The 23,241-nt window shown below is 37.3% G+C and overlaps 1 protein-coding gene and 1 pseudogene across 1 annotated transcript in view; one reads left to right on the forward strand and one right to left on the reverse strand.

The window, feature by feature from the left end:
- The window catches only part of PDE11A (phosphodiesterase 11A), a 455,494-nt gene that overhangs the window by 397,818 nt on the left and 34,435 nt on the right, over positions 1 to 23,241 (reverse strand). The window lies entirely within an intron of this gene.
- LOC119625417 (U6 spliceosomal RNA) lies at positions 19,799 to 19,913 on the forward strand (annotated as a pseudogene).

The raw sequence follows: 23,241 nt of genomic DNA on the forward strand, positions 1-23,241 counted from the left end.
ATATAGAGAAGTTCCGTTTAGGGAAGAAGTCTCCTTTGTAATTGTATTAAAATATCAAACATTCTAAATGAAAACTTAATCCTTCAAATACGTTTATTTTACTTGTCCTAAAACAATCTGCCTACAAGTATAAAAGTATAAAAAAATTATTATTTCCCCATTTCAAATTTTCTAATATAAAAATATATTCTATGAAATAAAATTTCTAAAAATAAAAAGCTGTATAACAATACAGGCTCTTTTATGTGAAAAAAGTCCAATGTAGTAAAATATTAAGATTTTATAAACGTAGATGGCTTATTCTTATCTAAAATTAAGAACTTTGTGGAGGATGACACAGGATTGAAATAGACCAGTTGGGAAATTTTGGTGGTCCAGGTAAGGTATGAGGATAGTCTGGGTTTAAGAAAAAGGCAATGAGGGCAAAGACAAGTAGACAAATATGTTGAAAGTTGAGCCTGTAGTACTTCCTGATGGATTAGCTGGGAGGGGAGAATAGACAAAAGACAAAGAGCCTCAGATTTTAACTTGAGAAACTGTGGATGGAAGTATCATTTACTGGAATAGGGGAGATTGAGATAAAGGTGAAAGTCTACATATGAAGAGAGTAGAAGCTGATAAATCAATTTATTAAACAAGGTGAAGTGCACCTTTGACCAAAATCAGTGGTTCTTCCCCCTGACTGCATCTGAAAGTTAACTTGAGAAAGTCATCACAAATTGAATCAATCAATACTAGGCATTGGTATTTTTTTAAATGCTCCTCTGTTATCCTCATATGAGAACCATTGTCCTAAATGATAAAAGTTTCAGTCATTAGTGAGAGCAATCAAATCTATCAATGGGAAATGCCTTAAAATGGGGAGGAACAAAAAGAGTGGTATGTATTCTGGTGGTTGCATAGCAATGGTGGTGTTGGCCATGATGGACTGGACTGAAAATCCACTCTGGAGTAGGCACAGCCTGTTTGCCCTTACCTTTGTGATAAACTGCATCTCTGGAAAAGGGTCTCTTACCGACCAAAACTCAACTCTGAGTCTGAGTAGACCAAGGCTATGGAGTAGGTTGCTACCCCATTGCTAAAGCATACAAAGTCACATAAGAACAATAGACACTGGGATGCTTTAGCATGATAAGGAGTCATAAAAATACTCTAAACTCTCCCCACCATCTCCTCACCTCTCTAAATCCACCTGATAAACTGATAACTTAAAGAGAAAACGTGGCCTGGCTCGGTGCTTCATGCATGTAATGCCAGCACTTTGGGAGGCCAAGGTGAGTGGATCACTTGAGGCCAGGAGTTCAAGACGAGCCTGGCCAACATGGTGAAACCCCATCTCTACTAAAAATACAAAAACTAGCTGGGTGTGTTGGTGGGCGCCTGTAATCCCAGCTACTCCTACTCAGGAGACTGAGTCAGGAAAATCGATTGAACCCGAGAGGCAGAGGTTGCAGGGAGCCAAGATTGCACCACTGCACTCCAGACTGGGTGATAGAGCAAGACTCTGTCTCAAAAACAAAAAGGAGAAAATGTAATTGTATTGATACATGTGGTAAGTATTAATCTTTTAATTTAAAATAAAGCTAAGAAGAAAGATTTATTCTATTAAGTCTTTGTTTGTTTTGTTGTTGTTTGTTTTGAGATGGAGTTTCCCTCTTTTTGCCCAGGCTGGAGTGCAATGGTACAATCTCGGTTCACTGCAACCACCACCTTCCAGGTTCAAGTATTTCTCCTGCCTCAGCCTCCTGAGTAGCTGGGATTACAGGCATGTGCCACCACACCGGCTAATTTTGTGTTTTTAGTAGAGATGGGGGTTTCACCATGTTGGCCAAGCTGGTCTCGAACTCCTGACCTCAAGTGATCCACCCGCCTTGGCCTCCCAAAGTGTTGGGATTACAGGCATGAGCCACCACACTCAGCCTCCATTAAGTCTTAATGGTTTTAAAAAACAATGCATCTTAAGACATGCTTTGTCTGTGTCTTCATTACACTACTTATAATTCTCACAAATTAACTCAAAACTTGATAAAATCAAATTAATCTAATCTAGTGGGAGGTCAGAATTGCTGATACAATTATGCACTTTCCTAATATATATATAAATCTGTAGATTAATCTTCCAATTAGAAGCAATCAAGAAAGCTGAGTCCCAAATTGAAGCATAAATTAATTATAGTAGATGAATAAAATTAGGAAAATAATTAAAGGAACATATTACTCTGATATTATAGAGGAAAAAAAGTTTAATAATAGAAGAAATTAAAACATAGATTTAACTAGCCAAGCAATCACCACAAATGAGTATAATAGTAGAGGAAACACAGAGCATTATGGAACACACAGCAGGGTGCCACATCTAGTCTAAGGCCAGACAATATCTCCCAAAGAAAGTGAAGTCTTTAAGGTTATACCCACAGGATCAATAGGAATTATCCAGAAAAAAAGGAGAGAAGCATTAGGGAGAGGTGGAGGAGAGTGTCCCAGAAGGAGGGAATAGTATGTCTAAAGTCCAGAGGCAATAAACGTTGGTTAATTTGAGGAACAGAAAGAAGCTGAAGATGACTCTTATGGGAAGAGTCAGACATGGGGTAGGAAAGACAGCTGGAGGCTGATGAAAGGGTGCCTAGTAACTAGGTGTAGAACTGTAAATTTATCATAGAGGAAGCAAGGGGTCACTAGAGGATTTTAGGAAGGTGAGTGGGAGTGATATGACTGAGTCTTCATCTTAGAAAGACTGCTATGGCTATATGTAAAGAATGGATTGGAAGCAAGAGGTCCAGGTGAGAGATGAACCATCTCTGGGCTGGGATGGTGGTTAGTGGCAGTAGGAGTGGTGGAAAGTGTACTGAGTTGGGAGATATTTAGGAGGTAGAACGAATAGAACTGATTCTATGCTGATTAATTTGGAAGGTTGTGAAAGTTAGAGAAGTAAAAATGACTCCATATTTCTGGTGCAGGTGCCTGGGTGGGTAGTGGGATGACTCACTGAGTGAGGAACACAGTGAGGAACAGATTCTGGGGAATATGAGTTTCGTTTTGGACATTTGAAGGTTTAGTTGACTGTGGGTCATCAATGTGGTGCAGATGCTCAAAAAGAAGTTTGATAGATTTACATATAGATACAGACATAGACAATTTTTTTTAAATTTCAGCAAAAGGACTTGGAATGGAAAATAAAAATTGTCTAGGTAAGGATGGGAATTTCACCTAACAACTTTTAAGCCCAGGATCTTCAGAAGGTCACCGCGATCACCAGCAGAGCTTCACAGAAGGCCAAGTAAGGAGGAAATAGGACTAGTAAGAAGGCAAAAAATGTGCTTATTTGTTTCTGAAAATGGAAACTTGAATAGGAAACTATCAAATGCCTCAAGGATTATAATGAAATATCATATGGAGAATGGTGCCCACTTTTTATTCATCTCCCTTAGGACAAAAGAACAAGAAATGATCTACAACAGGAGAGATTTCTAATAAATTAAGGTAAAGTAAGGTTGTTAAAATCTGGAATGAGTTGTTATAATTGTAGTAGACTCTTATTGCTTTGAGTATTTTTATGTCATAATATTTTTTCTAGCCTAGATAATTTAAGTACAACTGCTCTTGAGAAGTGCAGAAATCTTTTCCATGCCTTGTATGCAGATCTGTCTTTTGTATATAACATGCAGCTGTGATTTTTAACCTTTAAAAAGACAAAGTCACAAGGCAAAAAGCAATTTTTACTTCTCAGTGAAGGAACCGACCTGTGTCTCCTTCATAGAGAACAGTAATTGGATACATTTCTGACCCCAGATCTTGCACTTGGACCCCGTCTGCAAGTTTCGGAGTTGAATGTAGTGCCACGAAGCACACCCAGAAAAAGGATTCCCACCTTCAAGATCCACAAAGGCTGTAAAAAGCAACCTCTGAACTCAGGTTTCATGTCTTTGAGAATGAATTATATTTAATTTGCTCAAGAATCCCAATCAGCCCTCAAAAAACATGCTTTAGAAGTACCAAAGAAGCCTCGAAGCAAAAGAAAACCATCTTCTCTTTCTACTTTCTCAGAGAAACCACTGGAGGCTCCCTAAGGCAAGATTCAGAGTTGAGAATCTTATCCGGGTCCCACATTCATGGGACGCCTAAGATCTTTTATTCCCTCTGTGTTTAAGGACTCTATCCCCAATACTTTACAGTAAAATTTTCCAGTACTCATGATTAAGCCAAGAACTAATCTTGACCAACGTTTAATCTACAAGGGTGACTTTTAAAAACCAGAATCGCAAATCTACCTTAGGTCCTTCATAGCCAAAATGCTCAAACTGTTCAAGTCTAAGAGTGTCCACATGATGTAATTATGTTTCCAGAACATAGTTATGAGGAAACATGTAACAACAAAAGCCCCTATTAATTCCATAACACTTTCAAATGACCTTGTCTTTGAGTTACAAAATATAGCTCAAAAATTATAAGTTATAATTGTAAATTGTGGAGAAGATTATAGAGAAAAATTATAAAGAAATTAGAGAGAAAAGGTGAAATAAGATATGCATGTATATAAAGTATTCTTCGGCCTACAGACACTTAGACGTACATAGGAATAGAACAGAGGTTGTTAATACTGGAATCACCTGGGACCTTTAGGAAAGTGCTTATGCTTTAGCCCCACCCCAACCAATTAAATCACAATTGGTAGTGGGAGGGGCCCTGGAGGGGATCTGACTTCTGGTTGTTGGTCAGGGTAGGGTTAACAACCACTGAATTAGAGGGTCACTTAATAAATCCAACGCCTCATGAGGTGCTCATGCCTGTAATCCCAGCACTTTGGGAGGCTGAGGCGGGTGAATCACCTGAGGTCAGGAGTTTGAGACTAGCCTGGCTAACATGGTGAAACTCCGTCTCTACTAAAAATACAAAAAATTAGCCAGGCATGGTGGTGCACACCTGTAATCCCAGCTACTCGGGAGGCCGAGGCAGGAGAATTGCTTGGGCCCGGGAGGCAGAGGTTGCAGTGAGCGGAGGTTGTACCACTACATTCCAGCCTGGGCAACAGGGCAAGATTCCATCTCCAAAAAAAAAATCCAAGGCCTCCAGGGTCTGAAGACAATGGATTATAAACCATGCTTTAGAGCTTTAGCTTTTGTTTTATTTTGTCTTTTCCATCCACTTTCCCTGAAGGCTTAATGAACTAGGCCTGCATACCTTTTTCAACATCACATTAGCCCATTGCCCCACCAAAAGATTCAGAGAAAAAGTTCAGTCTCATATTTTGTCTACATCCTCTTTCAAATGCTTTATGGAGTTGTAATATAGAGAAGCTAATGGAAATAAAAAATATAAAATGAATAATCCATTTAAATACAAACCAATAGATTGCCAAACTTTCTGAAGCTCAAAAAATTGCTTTTATTGATATATCATTTAGTAATACTCATTTAATTCTAATTCATAAAATCATCTCCTTACACTTACGACTTATCAGTAGACGTCACTTATTTTCCAGAAAATGGTTGGAAGGCAAAGCTTTCAAAAATTGATTAGTCTTTAATAACTTGAAATATATTATTCTGCCTTTCTTCACAGAAAAAAGAACTAATTGTTCTGAATTGATGGAAGACTTGAGATTACATTGCATGAAAACAAAGACACAGCATGTGGCAACTATATAGCTCATTCTTTAGGCCTCCTAATTTGATATTTGCTGAGAAAAAGTGAAAAATTATCATTGTTGTTCTTAATATGTATTGGCAGAATTTCATTGCTGTATGGTAAACAAAAAGAATCTCCAAATTCTTTCCTAAAGAGTTCTAAATAGTACAAAAGATTATCAAAAGTTGTTTCTGAAGCTTCACTCTTTTATGGACCTGAAGTGATGTAGTTGGAAGTGGAGTATTTTGTACATTCACACAGGTAAGCTCTATTTGCTAAATTTTTAAAGGGCATACCTTTCTTTAAGTCTTTCAAATAGAATTGATGGTTGATAGACACCATCAAATAATGTGATATGAAATTTCAAAACAGTTATTGTGATTACCATGTTGTTTGGGGCATGTGTTTTAGTCATGTTGCTAAAGTAAATGTTGTTTGCTGATCTTACTTCCCTCTGTTCTTCCTTTCTTACTTGGCACTTTTCTTTGGTCCTGTCTTATCATCATGACTACTATTATTTCTCTTCATTACAATAAATACAAATCTCAAGGGAAATTCACAGGAAAATGAAGACCCACACCACACTTGAAACCAAAGTGCAACTGACATAGTAAAAAAGAAAATGATGAATTCTTAAACTGCTTTAATAGACAGCCCAGATATCTATTACAGTAAGTCTGCAAATATATTGTACCTGGAGTTAAAATGCAACGTCATGCTCTATAAGCTTTATTGTGTATAATGAAAATGTCTAAGAAAAGGCCAATACCTGAAGAAAGAGCTATGGGAAGGGTCAGCTAACCAGAAGGCACCTTTCTCCCTGGCACAGTGAGACCATCTAAGAACTGCAATGAATCAGGGAAACCAGGCTCTAAGGTGAAACCAGGAAGGCCAGGGAGTCTGCAAATAAGAGCAAGGGAATTATCAGCACGAAGCTGTGATTCAGACACCAGACAAACAGTCAGAAAGTAGAGAATACAGGGCAAGCCAAGGTCGAGACAGTGATGCATGAAAAGCCAGGTCCAGGTCAGAAGAACAGATGTAACAGTGGGACAATGGAGACCTGGTCTCATCCATTCATCAGAACCTAACATGGACCACCTCCAACAGAGAGCTCTGGAATTCTTTCCACTGAAGACAACTGAGACAACCCGAAAAGTGGCCCAAAAATGTAACTGATATGTAGGCAGCTGTCTCAATCACATGCTGATCCTTCCCACATTTATGGCAAATACCATAATTTATAAAGTCATAGAGATATATTATATTTTAATTACATAAAGGTTTTATTGTTAATATAGGAAGTTACAATTCCTCTTTGACAAAAGTTTAATGTTAAAAAGTAATTTCTGACCAGGCGCGATGGCCAACGCCAGTAATCCCAGCACTTTGGGAGGCCGAGGTGGGCGGATCACTTGAGGTCAGGAGTCAAGACCAGCCTGGCCAACATGGTGAAACCTCGTCTCTACTAAAAGTACAAAAATTAGCTAGGTGTGATGGTGGGAACCTGTAATCCCAGCTACTCAGGAGGTTGAGGCAGGAGAATCACTTGAACCCAGGAGGCGGAGGTTGCAGTGAGCCAAGATTGCACCACTGCACTCTAGCCTATGCAACAGAGTGAGACTCTGTCTCAAAAAAAAAAAAAAAAAAGAAAAGAAAAGAAAAAAAGTAATTTTTTAAAGTCTGCTTTTTAAAGCTTTTTTAGGTTTTGAAATATTTTAAAGTCACATTTTAAAATGTGTTTTAAAAACAGATTTTTAAATAAAATGTGTTTTTAAAATGTTTTTTAAATGTTCAAAATGTTTTAGGTCATACTTTCTTGTGAGAACATGATGATAAAAATACAGTGAGTACCTGATTTTAAAATCTATTTCAAAGCAACAATAATTAAAACTGTTCTAAAAATAGAAAAATTGATGAATGAGAATAGAGAGCCACATATATGCCTATATATGTATATATGCATGTGGAAATAAATGTCTATAGAAATAAGTGTATTTAGTTAATCAAAAGAGTATTATTTCAAATCAGTCAGAAAATTATGGATTATTCAACTAGTGCTATATTTGGGAAAAAGAAGTTAGACCCCTATCTCACATCAGACATCAAAATTAATTTCAAGCAGAATAAAGACTTAAATGTACTCATCTCTTAATAAATTGCAAAAGTAAAACAAAAAATGTACTCAAACCTTGGCAAGACATATTTCCTATTTTAACATGAAATACTATAGTATTAATCATTTAAGAGGCCAATATCTAGCTTTATTGATAGGACCAGTGAAATGTCTACTTTTGTACACACTAATGAGAATATAAATTAGTGCAATAAATATGGAGGGCAATTTGGCAACAAGTAACAAAAGTCTTTAAAAACTTTTTATACTCTTTAATAATTTCATTTCTAGGAATTTATGATAAGGAAAAATTGAAAAATATCTACATATTCAACAGGAAATGGATTATATTATGATATAAACACACTACCACTAAAAAAAAGGTGTTAGAATTTATTTTACATGTTATAAGTGGTTTTATTACGACATGAGGAAGTTACATGAAGAAAAGTGGTTTAGAAATCAGTAAAATTAGCATAATTTCCTAAGGGTGATGAAATTACCATCTAAGACAGCACAATAGTTTCAAAAGTGCCCTCCAAAAGGATAGAAGTCATTATGCTACTGAATTGCCAGTAAAATAGATAGGCAACATACACCAGATGACAGCTGTCAAGCTGGAGGTGGGTCAATATTCATAAATAATTTATGAAAAACCATAGCACTCTATACTTTTAGCAAGATATAAGTGAGTCTAAGCTAGCAATCCAAATGGCCCTGGCTGTTTTTTTAAGTCTCTGTCATCCTAGCTAAAAAAACTCTTCTCATAAAAGGTCCAATTGACCTGCTACCCATAATGCCAAAGGAACTTGATGGTATTGCCTGAAAATCACAAAGAACAAAGAACAGAAAGACTGTCAAGATACTATAATTGGGCAATATTCTGATATGTGAAATGGATGGATTTTTCAACTCAAATTCGGACCCTCTCCACATTTAATGTGAAATATCACAACCTCTTATATGGCATAGCATATATAATATTGGAAAACATCCTGATTTTCCAAAAGAATCAATACCATCAACTAAAAAAAAAAACTCAACGAACTATTAAACCAGTAAATAGAAGTTTGTAAAAGATTGCTGTGAACAAGTCCTCCAGCCACAGCAGTGTGTTCCACCACTGAAAGCCCAGGTTAGAAAAAAGTCAGGCATCTTCCACTGGGAAAAGGACTTGGAAGCAGCTTAACACTACTTCCCACCAACCTTCCAGGTGGATCCCTGGAACTGGTTGGTTCCATACACATTCCCTTCCCCACTATAAGTTCCTGCATCCCTGAAGCCTTTCTTCTCCATTCCCAGGCCAGGCTCTCCATTTCCTTGGTGTTCACCCTAGCTTCAGTTACAAATAAGCAACAGTGCCGAGAGTACCTGGACTCCTTGCAGAAGTTACATGGTCACATGTTCCACTTAAAAAAAAAAAAATGGGGACATGAATGTCTTGCCCTATAATTTGAGAGTAGAAGTGACATACCAAACTGAAGGTGTCAACCTGTGGGGAGGTCATTCAGAGGCTGGATCCCATCAGCAGGAATCATTTGTAAATAATCTGGATGAATACAAGTAAGTGTGCCTTTTCCTTAAATAAAGCACCAAAGTGCTTTCACATAAATGTTTGAGAGTAGGAGCCCTCTAGCCAGACACACTGGAGAAATGAGTCGGCATGTTCATTGGCACTCTCATCTAAGCTATTCCACCTTGGATAGAGTTGACTAGCCCCTCTTAGAACTGTTCTCTTGCCTGCTGCCTTGTAACATGTCATTTTCTTAGCCAGCTAGCAAAATGCTGCAGTGATTGTTTTACGAACTAGTTCAAGCACCTGGAATAACCAGCTAATTAGACCATTCATATTTTTCAGGTTTGGGTTTTGCTGGGCTAGAAAGATCTGATATATCGGCTAGCATTTACTCTCATGCAAATAACAGGATCAGGAACCATTCTATAAATCTCAATTCATTTCTGAGGTGTCCCAGTAAAATGAGCAATCAATTTAACCAACTAGAATTCTTCACTTTAGGATCTGCATAGTACGGAACAACAGAAGCAGTAGAAATTGCAACAAGTCTTAGGCTACCAAAGTCTATAAGACTCCTAGATATTCCTTCAGATGGAGCTGCAAAAACAAATTGAAAAATTTCATAGCTTCCAAGTCCCTCTGCCTTTCTTGAGAAAGGTTATCTTATAGGCATCATTGGATATTGTCTTCCCCACCATAAGCCACCCATCAGCACGCTCACGTACAAGTACATCTGATACATCTAGCTACACTGCACCCTACAACAAGAGATTTCATATAATTAGTTCCATGATTGACTTGAAAAGTTTATGAAAATTCACCAAAAGCTAAGTCATCAAGTTAGCCAATTTGAAATCACCATGTCAAATAACTGATATCATGCAGAAAATATCATTTAACTCCAATGCACTTTAGTTGGGAACAATAATAAAAAGATAATTAGTGAAACCAAATATTTAAACATTTAGAATACATTTCTGAATTACCCATCAATCAAAAAATTAAAATAGAAGTTATAAAATACTTTAAAAATACTAAGAAAAATAATGTCTAACTATAAAAATACCAGGATGATTACACATCATATATGAAAACTGTGGTCCACAGTTAAAGAGTTCTTAAAGGTTCTGTCATAAATACTTATCTCAGGAAAAGAAAAAAAGAAATGTTCAACTTAATAATCATCCAACCATAAGGAGTTAGGGAAAAAGAACAGCAAAATAAATTCCAGAAAACTGAAAAAATAATAAAAATAAGAGCAAAAGTTAAAGAAAATGGCAGGAAATATGTAATGAAGACAATTTTTATAAACGTTTTCCCCCTCAAAACTCATGTTAAAATTTAATTGCCATTGTGACGGTATTAGGAAGTGAGACCTTTCAGAGGTGTTTAGGTCATGAGAGCTCTGCCCTCATGAATACACTCATACCATTATCACTTGAGTGGGTTCATTATTGCAGAGGTGGGTCTGCCTCTCCCCAGCAGTCTTTGCCCTTTCACCATATGCTGCCTTCCACCATGTTATGCCATAGCAAGAAGGCCCTCACCAGATGCAGACACCTTGATCTTGGACTCCCTGGCTTCCAGAACTTCGCACTAATAAATTTCTGTTTATTATAAATTACCTAGTCTATGGTATTCTGTTATAGCAGCACAAAACTGACTTAGAATTAAGTCAAGAATTAACAAAGTTCAAAAGAAGAATAACATATGAAATTCTCTAGAGAGAATAATCAAGAGAGAAAAAAGAGAGAGAGGCCTTATATTTTAAAAAATCAGGAATAAAATGGGGCTAAAACTATAGTTGCTACAAAGATTAAACAAATATAATGGTGCTATGAACAACTTTGTGCCAATAAATTTGAAAAGTTAGATGAAATAAATAGATAAAAACTTACCCAAAAAATCTTTCAAAAAACTAGAGAACACGAAGAGTCCTATAAGCTTTAAAGAAATTGAATCCGTAGTTTAAGATATTCCTATTAACACACACACACACACATCCTCAGATCCAGATAGATTTCTAGGAAACTCTACAAAACATCAGAGCATTGGGCAATTCTAATTTATTACAAACTATTCCATATAATGGAAAAAGAAAGACCATTCTCCCAGTTTATTTGTGATATCACCTTGCTTTCAAAACCAGACAAGAGTATTCTAAGGAAAAAAAAAAAAAAAAAAAAAGGCTGGGCATGGTGGCTCACACCTGTAATCCCAGCACCTTGGGAGGTCAACACAGAAAGATTGCTTGAGCCCAGGAGTTTGAGACTAGAGTGGGCAACATGGTGAAACCCTGTCCCTACAAAAAAATGTTTTAAAATTAGCCAGGCATGGTGGTTTGTGCCTGTAGTCCCAGTTACTTGGGAAGCTGAGGTGCGAGGATCACCTGAGCCCAGAAGGTTGAGGCTGCAGTGAACCTTGTAATTGTGTCACAGAACACCAGCCTGGGTGACAAAAAAAGAAAAAGAGAAGGAAAATATAAAAATATAGACAGTCTTGCTCATGAATAGATACAGATGCAAAAAACCCTAAAAACCAAAAATTTTGTGAAACAAATCAGACAATGTATAAAAAAGGTAACTTTTTATGAACAAGTTGATGTTTCCTAGGAATGCAAGATTGGTTTAATATGAGAGCCATTAAAGTAATTCACCACATTAACAGTGTAAGGTAAAAAAAAATCATATCTTTATAAAGGCAGAAAAAATTAATAAAACTCTGCATTCTCTTGTGATTTTAAAAATAATAACAACTACCTCCTCAGTAAACTGGGAATAGAAGGGAACTTTCTTAACCCAATAAAGGGATCTCAAAAAACCCACAGAAACCTCTTACCTAATGATTAAACTGAAAGCATTTTCTATTAGCTCAGTTTTAAGACAAAGAGATCTGTTATAATCAGTCTTGTTCTACATGATACTGGAGGTTCTTGCACAGTAAGGAGGTAAGAAAAAGAAATAAAAGGTAAGGGATTGTAAAGAAAGAAAACCATCATTATTTGCAGATGATATGATTGCTTACACAGACAATCTTAAACAGCTATGGATAAAAATTTAAATAAGAGTTGTTGGATTCCAAATTGATACACAAAAGTAAACTGCGTTTCTCGATAACCACAACAATTAACTAAAAATATAATTTTTCAAATATACTGTTTAAAACATCAATAAACATTTTTAAATACCTAGGATACAATATAGCAAAGAATGTGTAAGACTTTTATAGTGAAAACTAAAAAAAAAGTCTTAAAAAACATTAAGGAAGATTAAATTGCAAAAAACAATATTGTATTATTGGGAAAACTGACTTCATAAATCTATAATTCCCCCTAAACTGACCTATAACTTCAGTGCAATTCCAATTGAAATCCTATCACAGTGTGTATGTGTGTGTATGTGTGAAACTCAACAGGCTGATTATAAAACTGACATGAAAGAATAAAGGGCCAGCTGAAGCCAAGACCTTCCTGAGGAAGAACAAGGCGTAGGGGTTGGGGAGAAGATTCACCCTGCTAGATATTAATACTTTATATGAGCTACAGAGATTAAGGCAGTGTGATGGTAATACAGGCATAGATAAATAGACCAACGGAATAATAGAGAGCCTAGTAACAAACCCATGCACATACAAAAAATGGATTTATGGCAAAGCAAGCATCACAGATCATAAGAAAAGATGAACTACTCAATAAATGACCCTAGGTCAATTGCTTATTCAAATAGAAAAAAATAAAATTGTATTCATATCCTACACCCTAACACAAAAAAGAGGAATTACAATTAAACTAAATACTTAATATGAAAATAAATTTATAAACATTTCCAAAGTCACTATAGGAGAATATTTTTCTTCATACCCTGTTTCAAGAATAAGAACAAAAATGCAAATTTCTATAAGATCAATAAATCAAGTTGTATTAAAATTAAGAGCTTGGACTGGGCATGGTGGCATGCGCCTGTAGTCCTAGCTACTCAGGAGACTGAGGCAGGAGAACTGTTTGGACGCGGGAGGCAGAGGTAATAGTGAGCCAAGACCTCATCACTGCACTCTAGCCTGGGTGACAGAACGAGACTCGGTCTCAAAAAAAAAAAAAAAAAAAAAAAAAAACCTGGATTTTCCATTACAAATGAAAAGCAACAGTGCACCAGCTCTGCTAAGGGACAGAATGCCTCCTCAAGTGGGTCCCTGACCCCTGTGCCTCCTCACTGGGAGAAACCTCCCAAAAGCGGTTGTCAGACACCTCATACAGGAGAGCTCTGGCTGGCATTAGGCCAGGGCCTCTCTAGAATGAAGCTTCCAGAGGAAGGAGCAGGCAGCAATCTTTGCTGTTCTGCAGCCTCCACTGATGATATCCAGGCAAACATCGTCTAGACTGGACCTCCAGCAAACTGCAGCAGAAATGCAGAAGAGGGACCTGATTGTTAGAAGAAAAATTCACAAACAGAAAGCGATAACATCAATGTCAACATCAACATAAAGGACCCCCAGACAAAAACCCCATCCAAAGACCATCAGCCTTAAAGATCAAAGGTAGATAAATCCATGAAGATGAGGAAAAACCAGTGCAAAAAACAACTGAAATTCAGAAAACCAGAATGCCTCTTCTCCTCCAAATGGTTATAGCCCCTCTCTGGCAAGGGCACAGAATTGGATGGAGAATGAGTTTGACAAACTGACAGAAGTAGGCTGCAGAAAGTGGGTAACAACAAACACTTCTGAGCTAAAGGAGCATGTTTTAACCCAATGCAAGGAAGCTAAGAACCTTGATAAAAGGCTGTTGGAACTGCTGACTAGAATAACCAGTTTAGAGAGGAACATAAATGATCTATTGGAGCTGAAAAACACAGCAGGAGAACTTCCTGTAGCATACACATGTATCAATAGCCAAATTTATCAAGTAGGAGAAAGAATATTAGAGATTGAAGATGAACTTACCGAAATAAGGTGTCAAGATTAGAGAAAAAAGAATGAAAAGGAATGAACAAAGTCTCCAAGAAATAAGGGACTACGTGAAAGGACCAAACCTATGATTGATTACTGTACCTGAAAGTGATAGGGAGAATGGAACCAAGTTGGAAAACACACTTCAGCATATTATCTAGGAGAACTTCCCCAACCTAGCAAGATGGGCCGACATTCAAATTCAGGAAATACAGAGAACACCACTAAGATACTCCTTGAGAAGAGCAACCCCAAGACACATAATCGGCAGATTCTCCAAGGTTGAAACAAAGGAAAAAATGTTAAGGGCAGCCAGAGAGAAAGGTCAGATTACCTACAAAGGGAAGCCCATCAGACTAACAGTGGATCTCTCTGCAGAAACCCTACAAGCCAGAAGAGAGTGGGGGCCAATATTCAACGTTCTTAAAGAAAAATGTTTTCAACCCAGAATTTCATATCCAGACAAACTAAGCTTCATAAGTGAAGGAGAAATAAAATCCTTTACAGACAACCAAATGCTGAGAGATTTTGTCACCACTAGGCCTGCCTTACAAGAGCCCCTGAAGGAAACACTAAATATGGAAAGGAAAAACCAGTACCAGCCACTGCAAAAACACACCAAAATATAAAGACCAATGACACTATGAAGAAACTGCATCAACTAATGTGCAAAATAACCAGCTAACATCATGATGAAAGGATCAAATTCACATGTAACAATATTAAACTCAAATGTAAATAGGCTAAATACCCCAATTAATAGACACAGACTAGAAAATTGGATAAAGAGTCAAGACCCATTGGTGTGCTGTATTTGGGAGACCCATCTCACATGCAAAGATACACATAGGGTCAAAATAAAGGGATGGAGGAATATTTGCCAAGCAAATGGAAAGGAAAAAGAAAGCAGGGGTTGCAATCCTAGTCTCTAATGAAACAGACTTTAAACCAACAAAGATCAAAAAAGACAAAGGGGGCATTACATAATGGTAAAGGGATCAATGCAACAAGAAAAGCTACCTATCCTAAATATGTATACACCCAATACAGGAGCACTCAGATTCATAAAAGAAGTTCTTAGAGACCTACAAAGAGACTTAGATCACCACACAATGATAGTGGGAGACTTTAACACTCCACTGTCAATATTAGACAGATCAATGAGACAGAAAATTAACAAGGATATTCAGGACTTGAACTCAGCTCTGGACCAAGTGGACCTAAGATATCTACAGAACTCTCCACCACAAATCAACAGAATATACATTCTTCTCAGCACCACATAGCATATATTCTAAAATCAACCACATAATTGGAAGTAAAACACCCCTCAGCAAATGCAAACGAATGGAAATAATAACAAACAGTCTCTCAGACCACGGTGCGATCAAGTTAGAACTCAAGATTAAGAAACTCACTCAAAACCGCACAGCTACACGGAAATTGAACAACCTGCTCCTGAATGACTACTGGGAAAATAATGAAATTAAGGCAGAAACAAAGAAGTTCTTTGAAACCAATGAGAACAAAGAGATAACACACCAGAATCTCTGGGACACAGCTAATGCAGTGTTGAGAGGGAAATTTATAGCACTAAATGCCCACAACAGAAAGTTGGAAAGATCTAAAATCGACACCCTAACATCACAATTAAAAGAACTAGAGAAGCAAGGGCAAACAAATTCAAAAGCTCACAGAGGAAAAGAAATAACTAAGACCAGAGCAGAAATGAAGGGGATAGACACATGAACAACCCTTCAAAAAAATCAGTGAATCCAGGAACTGGTTTTTTTTAAAACATTAACAAAATAGATGGACCACTAGTTAGACTAATAAGGAAGAAAAGAGAGAAGAACCAAATAGACACAATAAAAAATGATAAAGGAGGTATCACCACTGATCCCACAGAAATACAAACTACCATCAGAGAATACTAGAAACAGTACTACTCAAATAAACTAGAAAATCTAGAAGACATGATAAATTTCTGGACACATACACCCTCCCAAGACTAAACCAGGAAGAAGTTGAATCCCTGAATAGACCAATAACAGGTTTTGAAATGAAAGCCGTAATTAATAGCCTACCAACCAAAAAAAGTCCAGGACCAGATGGATTCACAGCCGAATTCTACCAGAGGTACAAAAAGGAGCTGTTATCATTCCTTCTGAAACTATTCCAAGCAATAGAAAAAGAGGGACTCCTACCTAACTCATGTTATGAGGCCAGCATCATCCTGATACCAAAACCTGGCAGAGAGAGACACAACAAAAAAAGAAAATTTCAGGCCAATATCCCTGATGACTACTGATGCAAAAATCCTCAATAAAATACTGGCAAACTGAATCCAGCAGCACATCAAAAAAGCTTATCCAACATGATCAAGTCGGCTTCTTTTGTGGGATGCAAAGCTGGTTCAACATATGTAAATCAATAAATGTAATCCATCACATAAACAGAACCAACGACAAAAACCACATGATTATCTCAATAGATGCAGAAAAGGCCTTCAATAAAATTCAACAGCCCTTATGCTAAAAAGTCTCAATAAACTAGGTGTTGATTGAACATATCTCAAAAAAATAAGAGCTGTTTATGACAAACCCATAGCCAACATCATACTGAATGGGCAAAAGCTGGAAGCATTCCCTTTGAAAACCAGCACAAGACAAGGATGTCCTCTCTCACCACTCCTATTCAACATACTATTGGAAGTTCTGGCCAGGGCAATCACACAAGAGAAAGAAATAAAAGGTATTCAAATAGGAAGAATGGAAGTCAAATTGTCTCTGTTTGCAGATGACATGATTGTGTATTTAGAAAACCCCATTGTCTTAGCCCAAAAACTCCTTAAGCTAATAAGCAACTTCAGCAAAATCTCAGGATACAAAATCAATGTGCAAAAATCACAAGCATTCCTATATACCAACAACAGACGAGCAGACAGCCAAGTCATGAGTGAACTCCCATTCACAATTGCTATAAAGATAATAATACACCTACGAATACAACTTACAAGGGATGTGAAGGACTTCTTCAAGGAGAACTACAAACCACTGCTCAGGAAATAAGAGAGGACACAAACAAATGGAAAAAAAAATCCATGCTCATGGATAGGGAGAATCAGTATCATGAAAATGGTCATACTGCCCAAAGTAACTTATAGAGTCAATGCTATTCTCATCAAGCTACCATTGACTTTCTTCACAGAATTAGAAAAAAACCACTTTAAATTTCATATGGAACCAAAAAAGAGCCTGTATAGCCAAGACAATCCTAAGCAAAAAGAACAAAGCTCGACGTGTCATGCTACCTGACTTCAAACTATACTAGAAGTCTACAGTAACCAAAACAGCATGGTACTGGTACCAAAACGGATACATAGACCAATGGAACGAACAGAGACCTCAGAAACCACACATCTACAATCATGTGATTTTCAACAAACCTGACAAAAACAAGCAGTGGGGAAAGGATTCCCTATTTAATAAATGGTGCTGGGAAAACTGGCTAGCCACATGCAGAAAACAGAAACTGGACCCCTTCCTTACACCTTATACAAAACTTAATTCAAGATGGATTAAAGACTTAAATGTAAAACCCAAAACCATAAAAACCCTAGAAGAAAACCTAGGCAATACCATTCAGGATACAGGCATAGGCAAAGACTTCATGACTAAAACACCAAAAGCAATTGCAACAAAAGCCAAAATTGACAAATGAGATCTAATCAAACCAGAGCTTCTGCACAGCAAAAGAAACTATCATCAGAGTGAACAGGCAACCTACAGAATGGGAAAAAATGTTTGCAATCTATCCATCAGACAAAGGTCTAATATCCAGAATCTACCAGGAACTTAAACAAATTTACAAGAATAAAACAAACAACACCATGAAACAGTGGGCAAAGGCTATGAACAGATGCTTCTCAAAAGAAGACATTTATGTGGCCAACAAACATGAAAAAAAGCTAATCATCACTGGTCATTAGAGAAATGCAAATCAAAAGTACAATGAGATACCATCTGATGCCAGTTAGAATGGTGATTATTAAAAAGTCAGGAAACAACAGATGCTGGAGAGGCTGTGGAGAAACAGGAACGCTTTTACACTGTTGGTGGGAGTGTAAATTAGTTCAACCATTGTGGAAGATAATGTGGTGATTCCTCAAGGATCCAGAACCAGAAATATCACTTGACACAGCAATCCCATTACTGGGAATATACCCAAAGGATTATAAAATCATGCTGCTATAAAGACACATGCACACGTATGTTTATTGCAGCACTATTTACAATAGCAAAGACATGGAACCAACCCAAATGCCCATCAATGATAGACTGGATAAAGAAAATGTGGCATATATACACCATGGAATACTATGCAGCCATAAAAAAGAATGAGTTCATGTCCTTTGCAGGGAGATGGATGAAGCTGGAAACCATCATTCTCAGCAAACTAACACATGAACAGAAAACCAAACACCACATGTTCTCACTCATAAGTGGGAGTTCAACAATGAGAACACATGGACACAAGGAGGGGAACATCACACACCAGGACCTGTCGGGGAGTGGAGGGCAAGGGAAGGGAGAGCATTAGGGCAAATACCTAATGCATGGGGGCGCTTAAAAGCTAGATGACAGGTTGAAGGGTGCAGCAAACCACCATGGCACATGTATACCTATGTAACAAACCTGCATGTTTTGCACATGTATCCCAGAACTTAGAGTATACTTTTAAAAAATTGCTAAGGGTTATAGATTAGATACCCTTTAATGTAAATATTCAAATTTATTTTTATAAAAAAGCAGATATATTGAGATATAATTGAAATACAAAAAAACTGTACATGTTTAACATATATGATTTTATTAATCTGCACTTATGGTTACACCCACAAAATGACCACAATCAAGATATGAATACAGCTGTCACCTGCCCCAAAGTTTCTTCATGCCCTTTTTAATCCCACCTTCCATCCCTCCCACCCCACCATACCTCAGATAACACTGACCTGCTTCCTGTCACTAGAGAGTAGTTTGCATTTTCTACAGTTACAGTTTTATCTAAATCAGCCGTGCAGTATGCATTCTTGTCTGACTTCTTTCATTCCACATTATTTTAAAAAAGAATGAAAATCAAGCAATAGAGAAGAAAAATATTTGTAATACACATAACCAATAAGGAGGGTGGTGTTCAGAATACATATATATAACAAGCTCCTACAAATCAATAAGCAAAAAGCAAACTCAATAGGAAAAATGGGCCAATGACATGGACCAGTACTGCACAGTAAGAGAAAACGCAAACATATGAAAAGAGGGTTGAGGGGGAGTCATTTAACTGAGTTCATCCCAAACATCTGCATGACCTATACTTTCATACCCACCATGAGTGGCCTGTTCTTTTATGGCTGGGAGGTAAATGAGGACCCTGTCCATACACCAGGTGGCCATGAGGGGAATGGGCTTGGTAGGGAAAGCTAGAATTTGTGCTCTGGTGACCATGGTGGTCCTGGCCTCATATATATTAACTGTGAAGAGGAAGATGCAGCAGAACAAGAAGAAAAATGAATAACTAAGAAACGAATCCTTGTGCTCACTTCGGCAACACATATACTAAAATTGGCATGATAGAGAGAAGATTAGCATGCCTCCTGCACAAGGATGATGAGCAAATTCATGAGGCATTCATTCATTGCATATTTTTAGCAATCCCACTACTGGCTATATAACCAGAGGAATATAAATCCTTCTACCATAAAGGCATGCACAAGAATGTTCACTGAAGCACTATTAACAACAACAAAGACATGGAATCAATGTCTTTGCAGGACACGCATGGAATCAACCTAAATGCCCACCAATGGGACATATTGGATAGAGAAAATGTGGTACATATACACCATGGGATACTATGCAGCCATAAAAAGAATGAGATCATGTTTTTTGCTGGAACATGGATAGAGCTGGAGGCAATTATTATTAGCAAACTAACACAAAAACAGAAAATCAAATACTGCATGTTCTGACTTATAAGTGGGAGCTAAATGATGAGAACTCATGAACACAAAAAAGGGAACAACAGACATTGGGGCCTACTTGAGGATGGAAGGTGAGAGTAGGGAGAGGAGCAGAAAAAATAAATATTGGGTACTAGGCTTAATACCTGGGTGATGAAATAGTTATACAACGAACCCCCATGACACAAGTTTACCTACATAACAAATCTTTACATGTACCCCCAAACCTAAGAGTTAAAAATAAATAAATAAAAGTTACAAAAATGAATAGTTAAAAGTCTGCGGTCATGTAAATATGATGCCAAGATTCCAGGAGACCTATGCAAAATGCCCATAGCAGCATTATTGATAATAGCAATAAATAAATAAATAAATAAAACTACAAATAACTCAAAAGTCTGTCAATAGTAGGACAGATAAATTTTGATATGTTTATACAAAGGAACATTATATGGCACTGGAAATTATTGCTACACACTTCAACATGAATTAATCTCAAAAATATAATGTTGAGCAGAAAAAGAAACAAAAGGATACATGTAGAATTATTCCATTTATACAAAGTTCAAAAGTTCTTTACAATTCTTTCTACATTGTTTTGTCCAAGTAATTTTTATAACTTTGATACTAGTGTCTGACATGCATGTAATTTAAAGTCAACAAATATAGAATGACAAAAATGAGCCGTCAGAAATTTGTATCTACTTATTTATTTATTCATTTATTGAGACAGGGTCTCACTCTGTTGCCCATGCTAGAGTGTAGTGGCTCAATCATAGCTCACTGCAGACTTGATCTCCCAGGCTCAAGTGATCCTCTCTCCTCAGCCTCCTGAGTAGCTAGAATGACAGGCACAGCCACCATGCCCAGCTAATCTTTTTGAATTTTAGTAGATACAAAGTCTTGCTATGCTGCCCAGCCTGGTCTTGAACTCCTGGGCTCAAGCAATCCTCCTGCCTCAGCCTCCCAAACTGCTGGGATTACAGGTGTGAATCTCCGTGCCAAGCTCAGACCTTTTTTTTTTTGAGACAGAGTCTTGCTTTATCACCCAGGCTGGAGTGCAGTGGCGCAATCTCAGCTCACTGCAACCTCTGCCTCAGCCTCCCGAGTAGCTAGGACTACAGGCGTGCACCTCCACGCCCAGTTAATTTTTGTATTTTTAGTAGAGATGGGGTTTAACCATATTTGGTCAGGCTGGTCTTGAACTCCTGACCTCATGATCTGCCCGCCTCGGCCTCCAAAGCGCTGGGATTACAGGTGTGAGCCATCGCACCCAGCCAGAAAATATTTTAGAGAACCATGTGACTTCTGTAAAGAAGGCATATTCAGTATTAACTTTTAACTAGATAAGACTTACAATGAGCTATTTTCACACACATTTTTTTTTTCAAAAATGGTAGAAACTAATATTTATTTTAAGTCCACATGGCAAGTTTCCAGTTTTTCATAACACTTTGGGTGACAGGTGTCATTGCCAAGGCATCAAAAGCAGTAAATTCCTCTTTGGAAGTGCTGTCTGTCCAGTGTCACACCTGCCCTGTATCCTTTTCTCCTCGAAAAGACAATATTTCAAGCATTATCCCCCAAGATGTTACAAAACAGCTGAACTAGCCTGCAAATTAAAGGACTACCTTGAACATAAATTTCTGATAAGGCCCATATTAATTATATGCCCCAAAGTTTAGATGATCATGCAAAAGTAATTTTCACACATAAAAGGTTTTTGCTTTCTTTTCAAAAAATTGTAAAGGCATGGTGTAAACATTATTATTCCTTTTCTCTGTTTCTAAATGGGTCTAGGTTCTTGTGTGAGGAAAGAGGACAATTAGTAAATGTAATTTTCTTATGCAGCCTCAGTTGGCTTCATATACCTCATAAATAGTTCTTATTCAAGCATTCTAAAGATACATAAAATTAAATAAAATTCATCCTGAGGCTAGGTATGGTAGCTCAAGCCTGTAATCCCAACACTTTGGAAGGCCAAAGTGGGAAGATCACCTGAGGAGTTTGAAACCAGTCTTGTCAACACAGTGAAACCCCATCTCTACAAAAGAAAAAGATTAGCCCGGTGTGGTGGCACACATTTGCAGTCCCAGCTACTTAGGAAGCTGAGGCTGGAAGATGGCTTGAGTCCAGGAGTTTAAGGCTGCAGTGAACCATGATCACATCACTGCTTTCTAGCCTTGGTGACAGAGCAAGACTCTGTCTCTAAATAAATAAATAAATAAATAAATAAATAAATAAATAAATAAATAAATCCATCCATCCTACTGATATATTTGATCTATTTCATATTCTGAAAGATCTAACATGGAACTTTACCCTTACATATACAATTTTAAAGAGTAAATGGCTATTCCAAGTCAATAAACTGGTGGCAAATTGAAAGATGTTAATGTGTAGCTAATCTGTTTTACATGATGGACTTTCCATTCTTCCCACAATGGGCCTCAGTATGTGATTTTGTTAAGTAACATTCAGAATGCTAAACCTGATTTTAAAAACTTGCAGGCATTCAAGACATTCGGCCATGAAGCCTCTAAAATTATAACTATATTACATAGAAGTTAAAAACAAACAAAGAAACAAACAAAAACCTACACTTAGGGGCAAGAGCACTTAACCCAGGCATTGCTTATTGCTGCAAAGCTGCCTGCATTAACCTCATGTTAAATCATTAGAGAGAATGGTGGGAGGTGAGGGACAGCTGGCCCCCTTGGACATGGGGGCTGAGGCATCCATGGCTGCTAAAGATTTTATAGATTTTTTTTCCTTTTACAGGATAAAAACAAATCATTTGCCTTTAGTTACAGTTTCTAACTGATACTATCACAAAGATAATTTCTGGTTGTGGTTTATGCAATGCAGCCTTATACTATTATGTTATATCTGGCTGATATTAGGTACTGGGTGCCCATTTGTGAAATGGAACTGAAGGAAGTGTACTTTTTAAAAATAAGAATCAATGCTATTTCCCTAACAGACAGTATCTGTCATGGGCAGATGATTCACATT

This window comes from Chlorocebus sabaeus, chromosome 10, assembly GCF_047675955.1.
Source record: "Chlorocebus sabaeus isolate Y175 chromosome 10, mChlSab1.0.hap1, whole genome shotgun sequence".
NCBI lineage: Eukaryota > Metazoa > Chordata > Mammalia > Primates > Cercopithecidae > Chlorocebus > Chlorocebus sabaeus.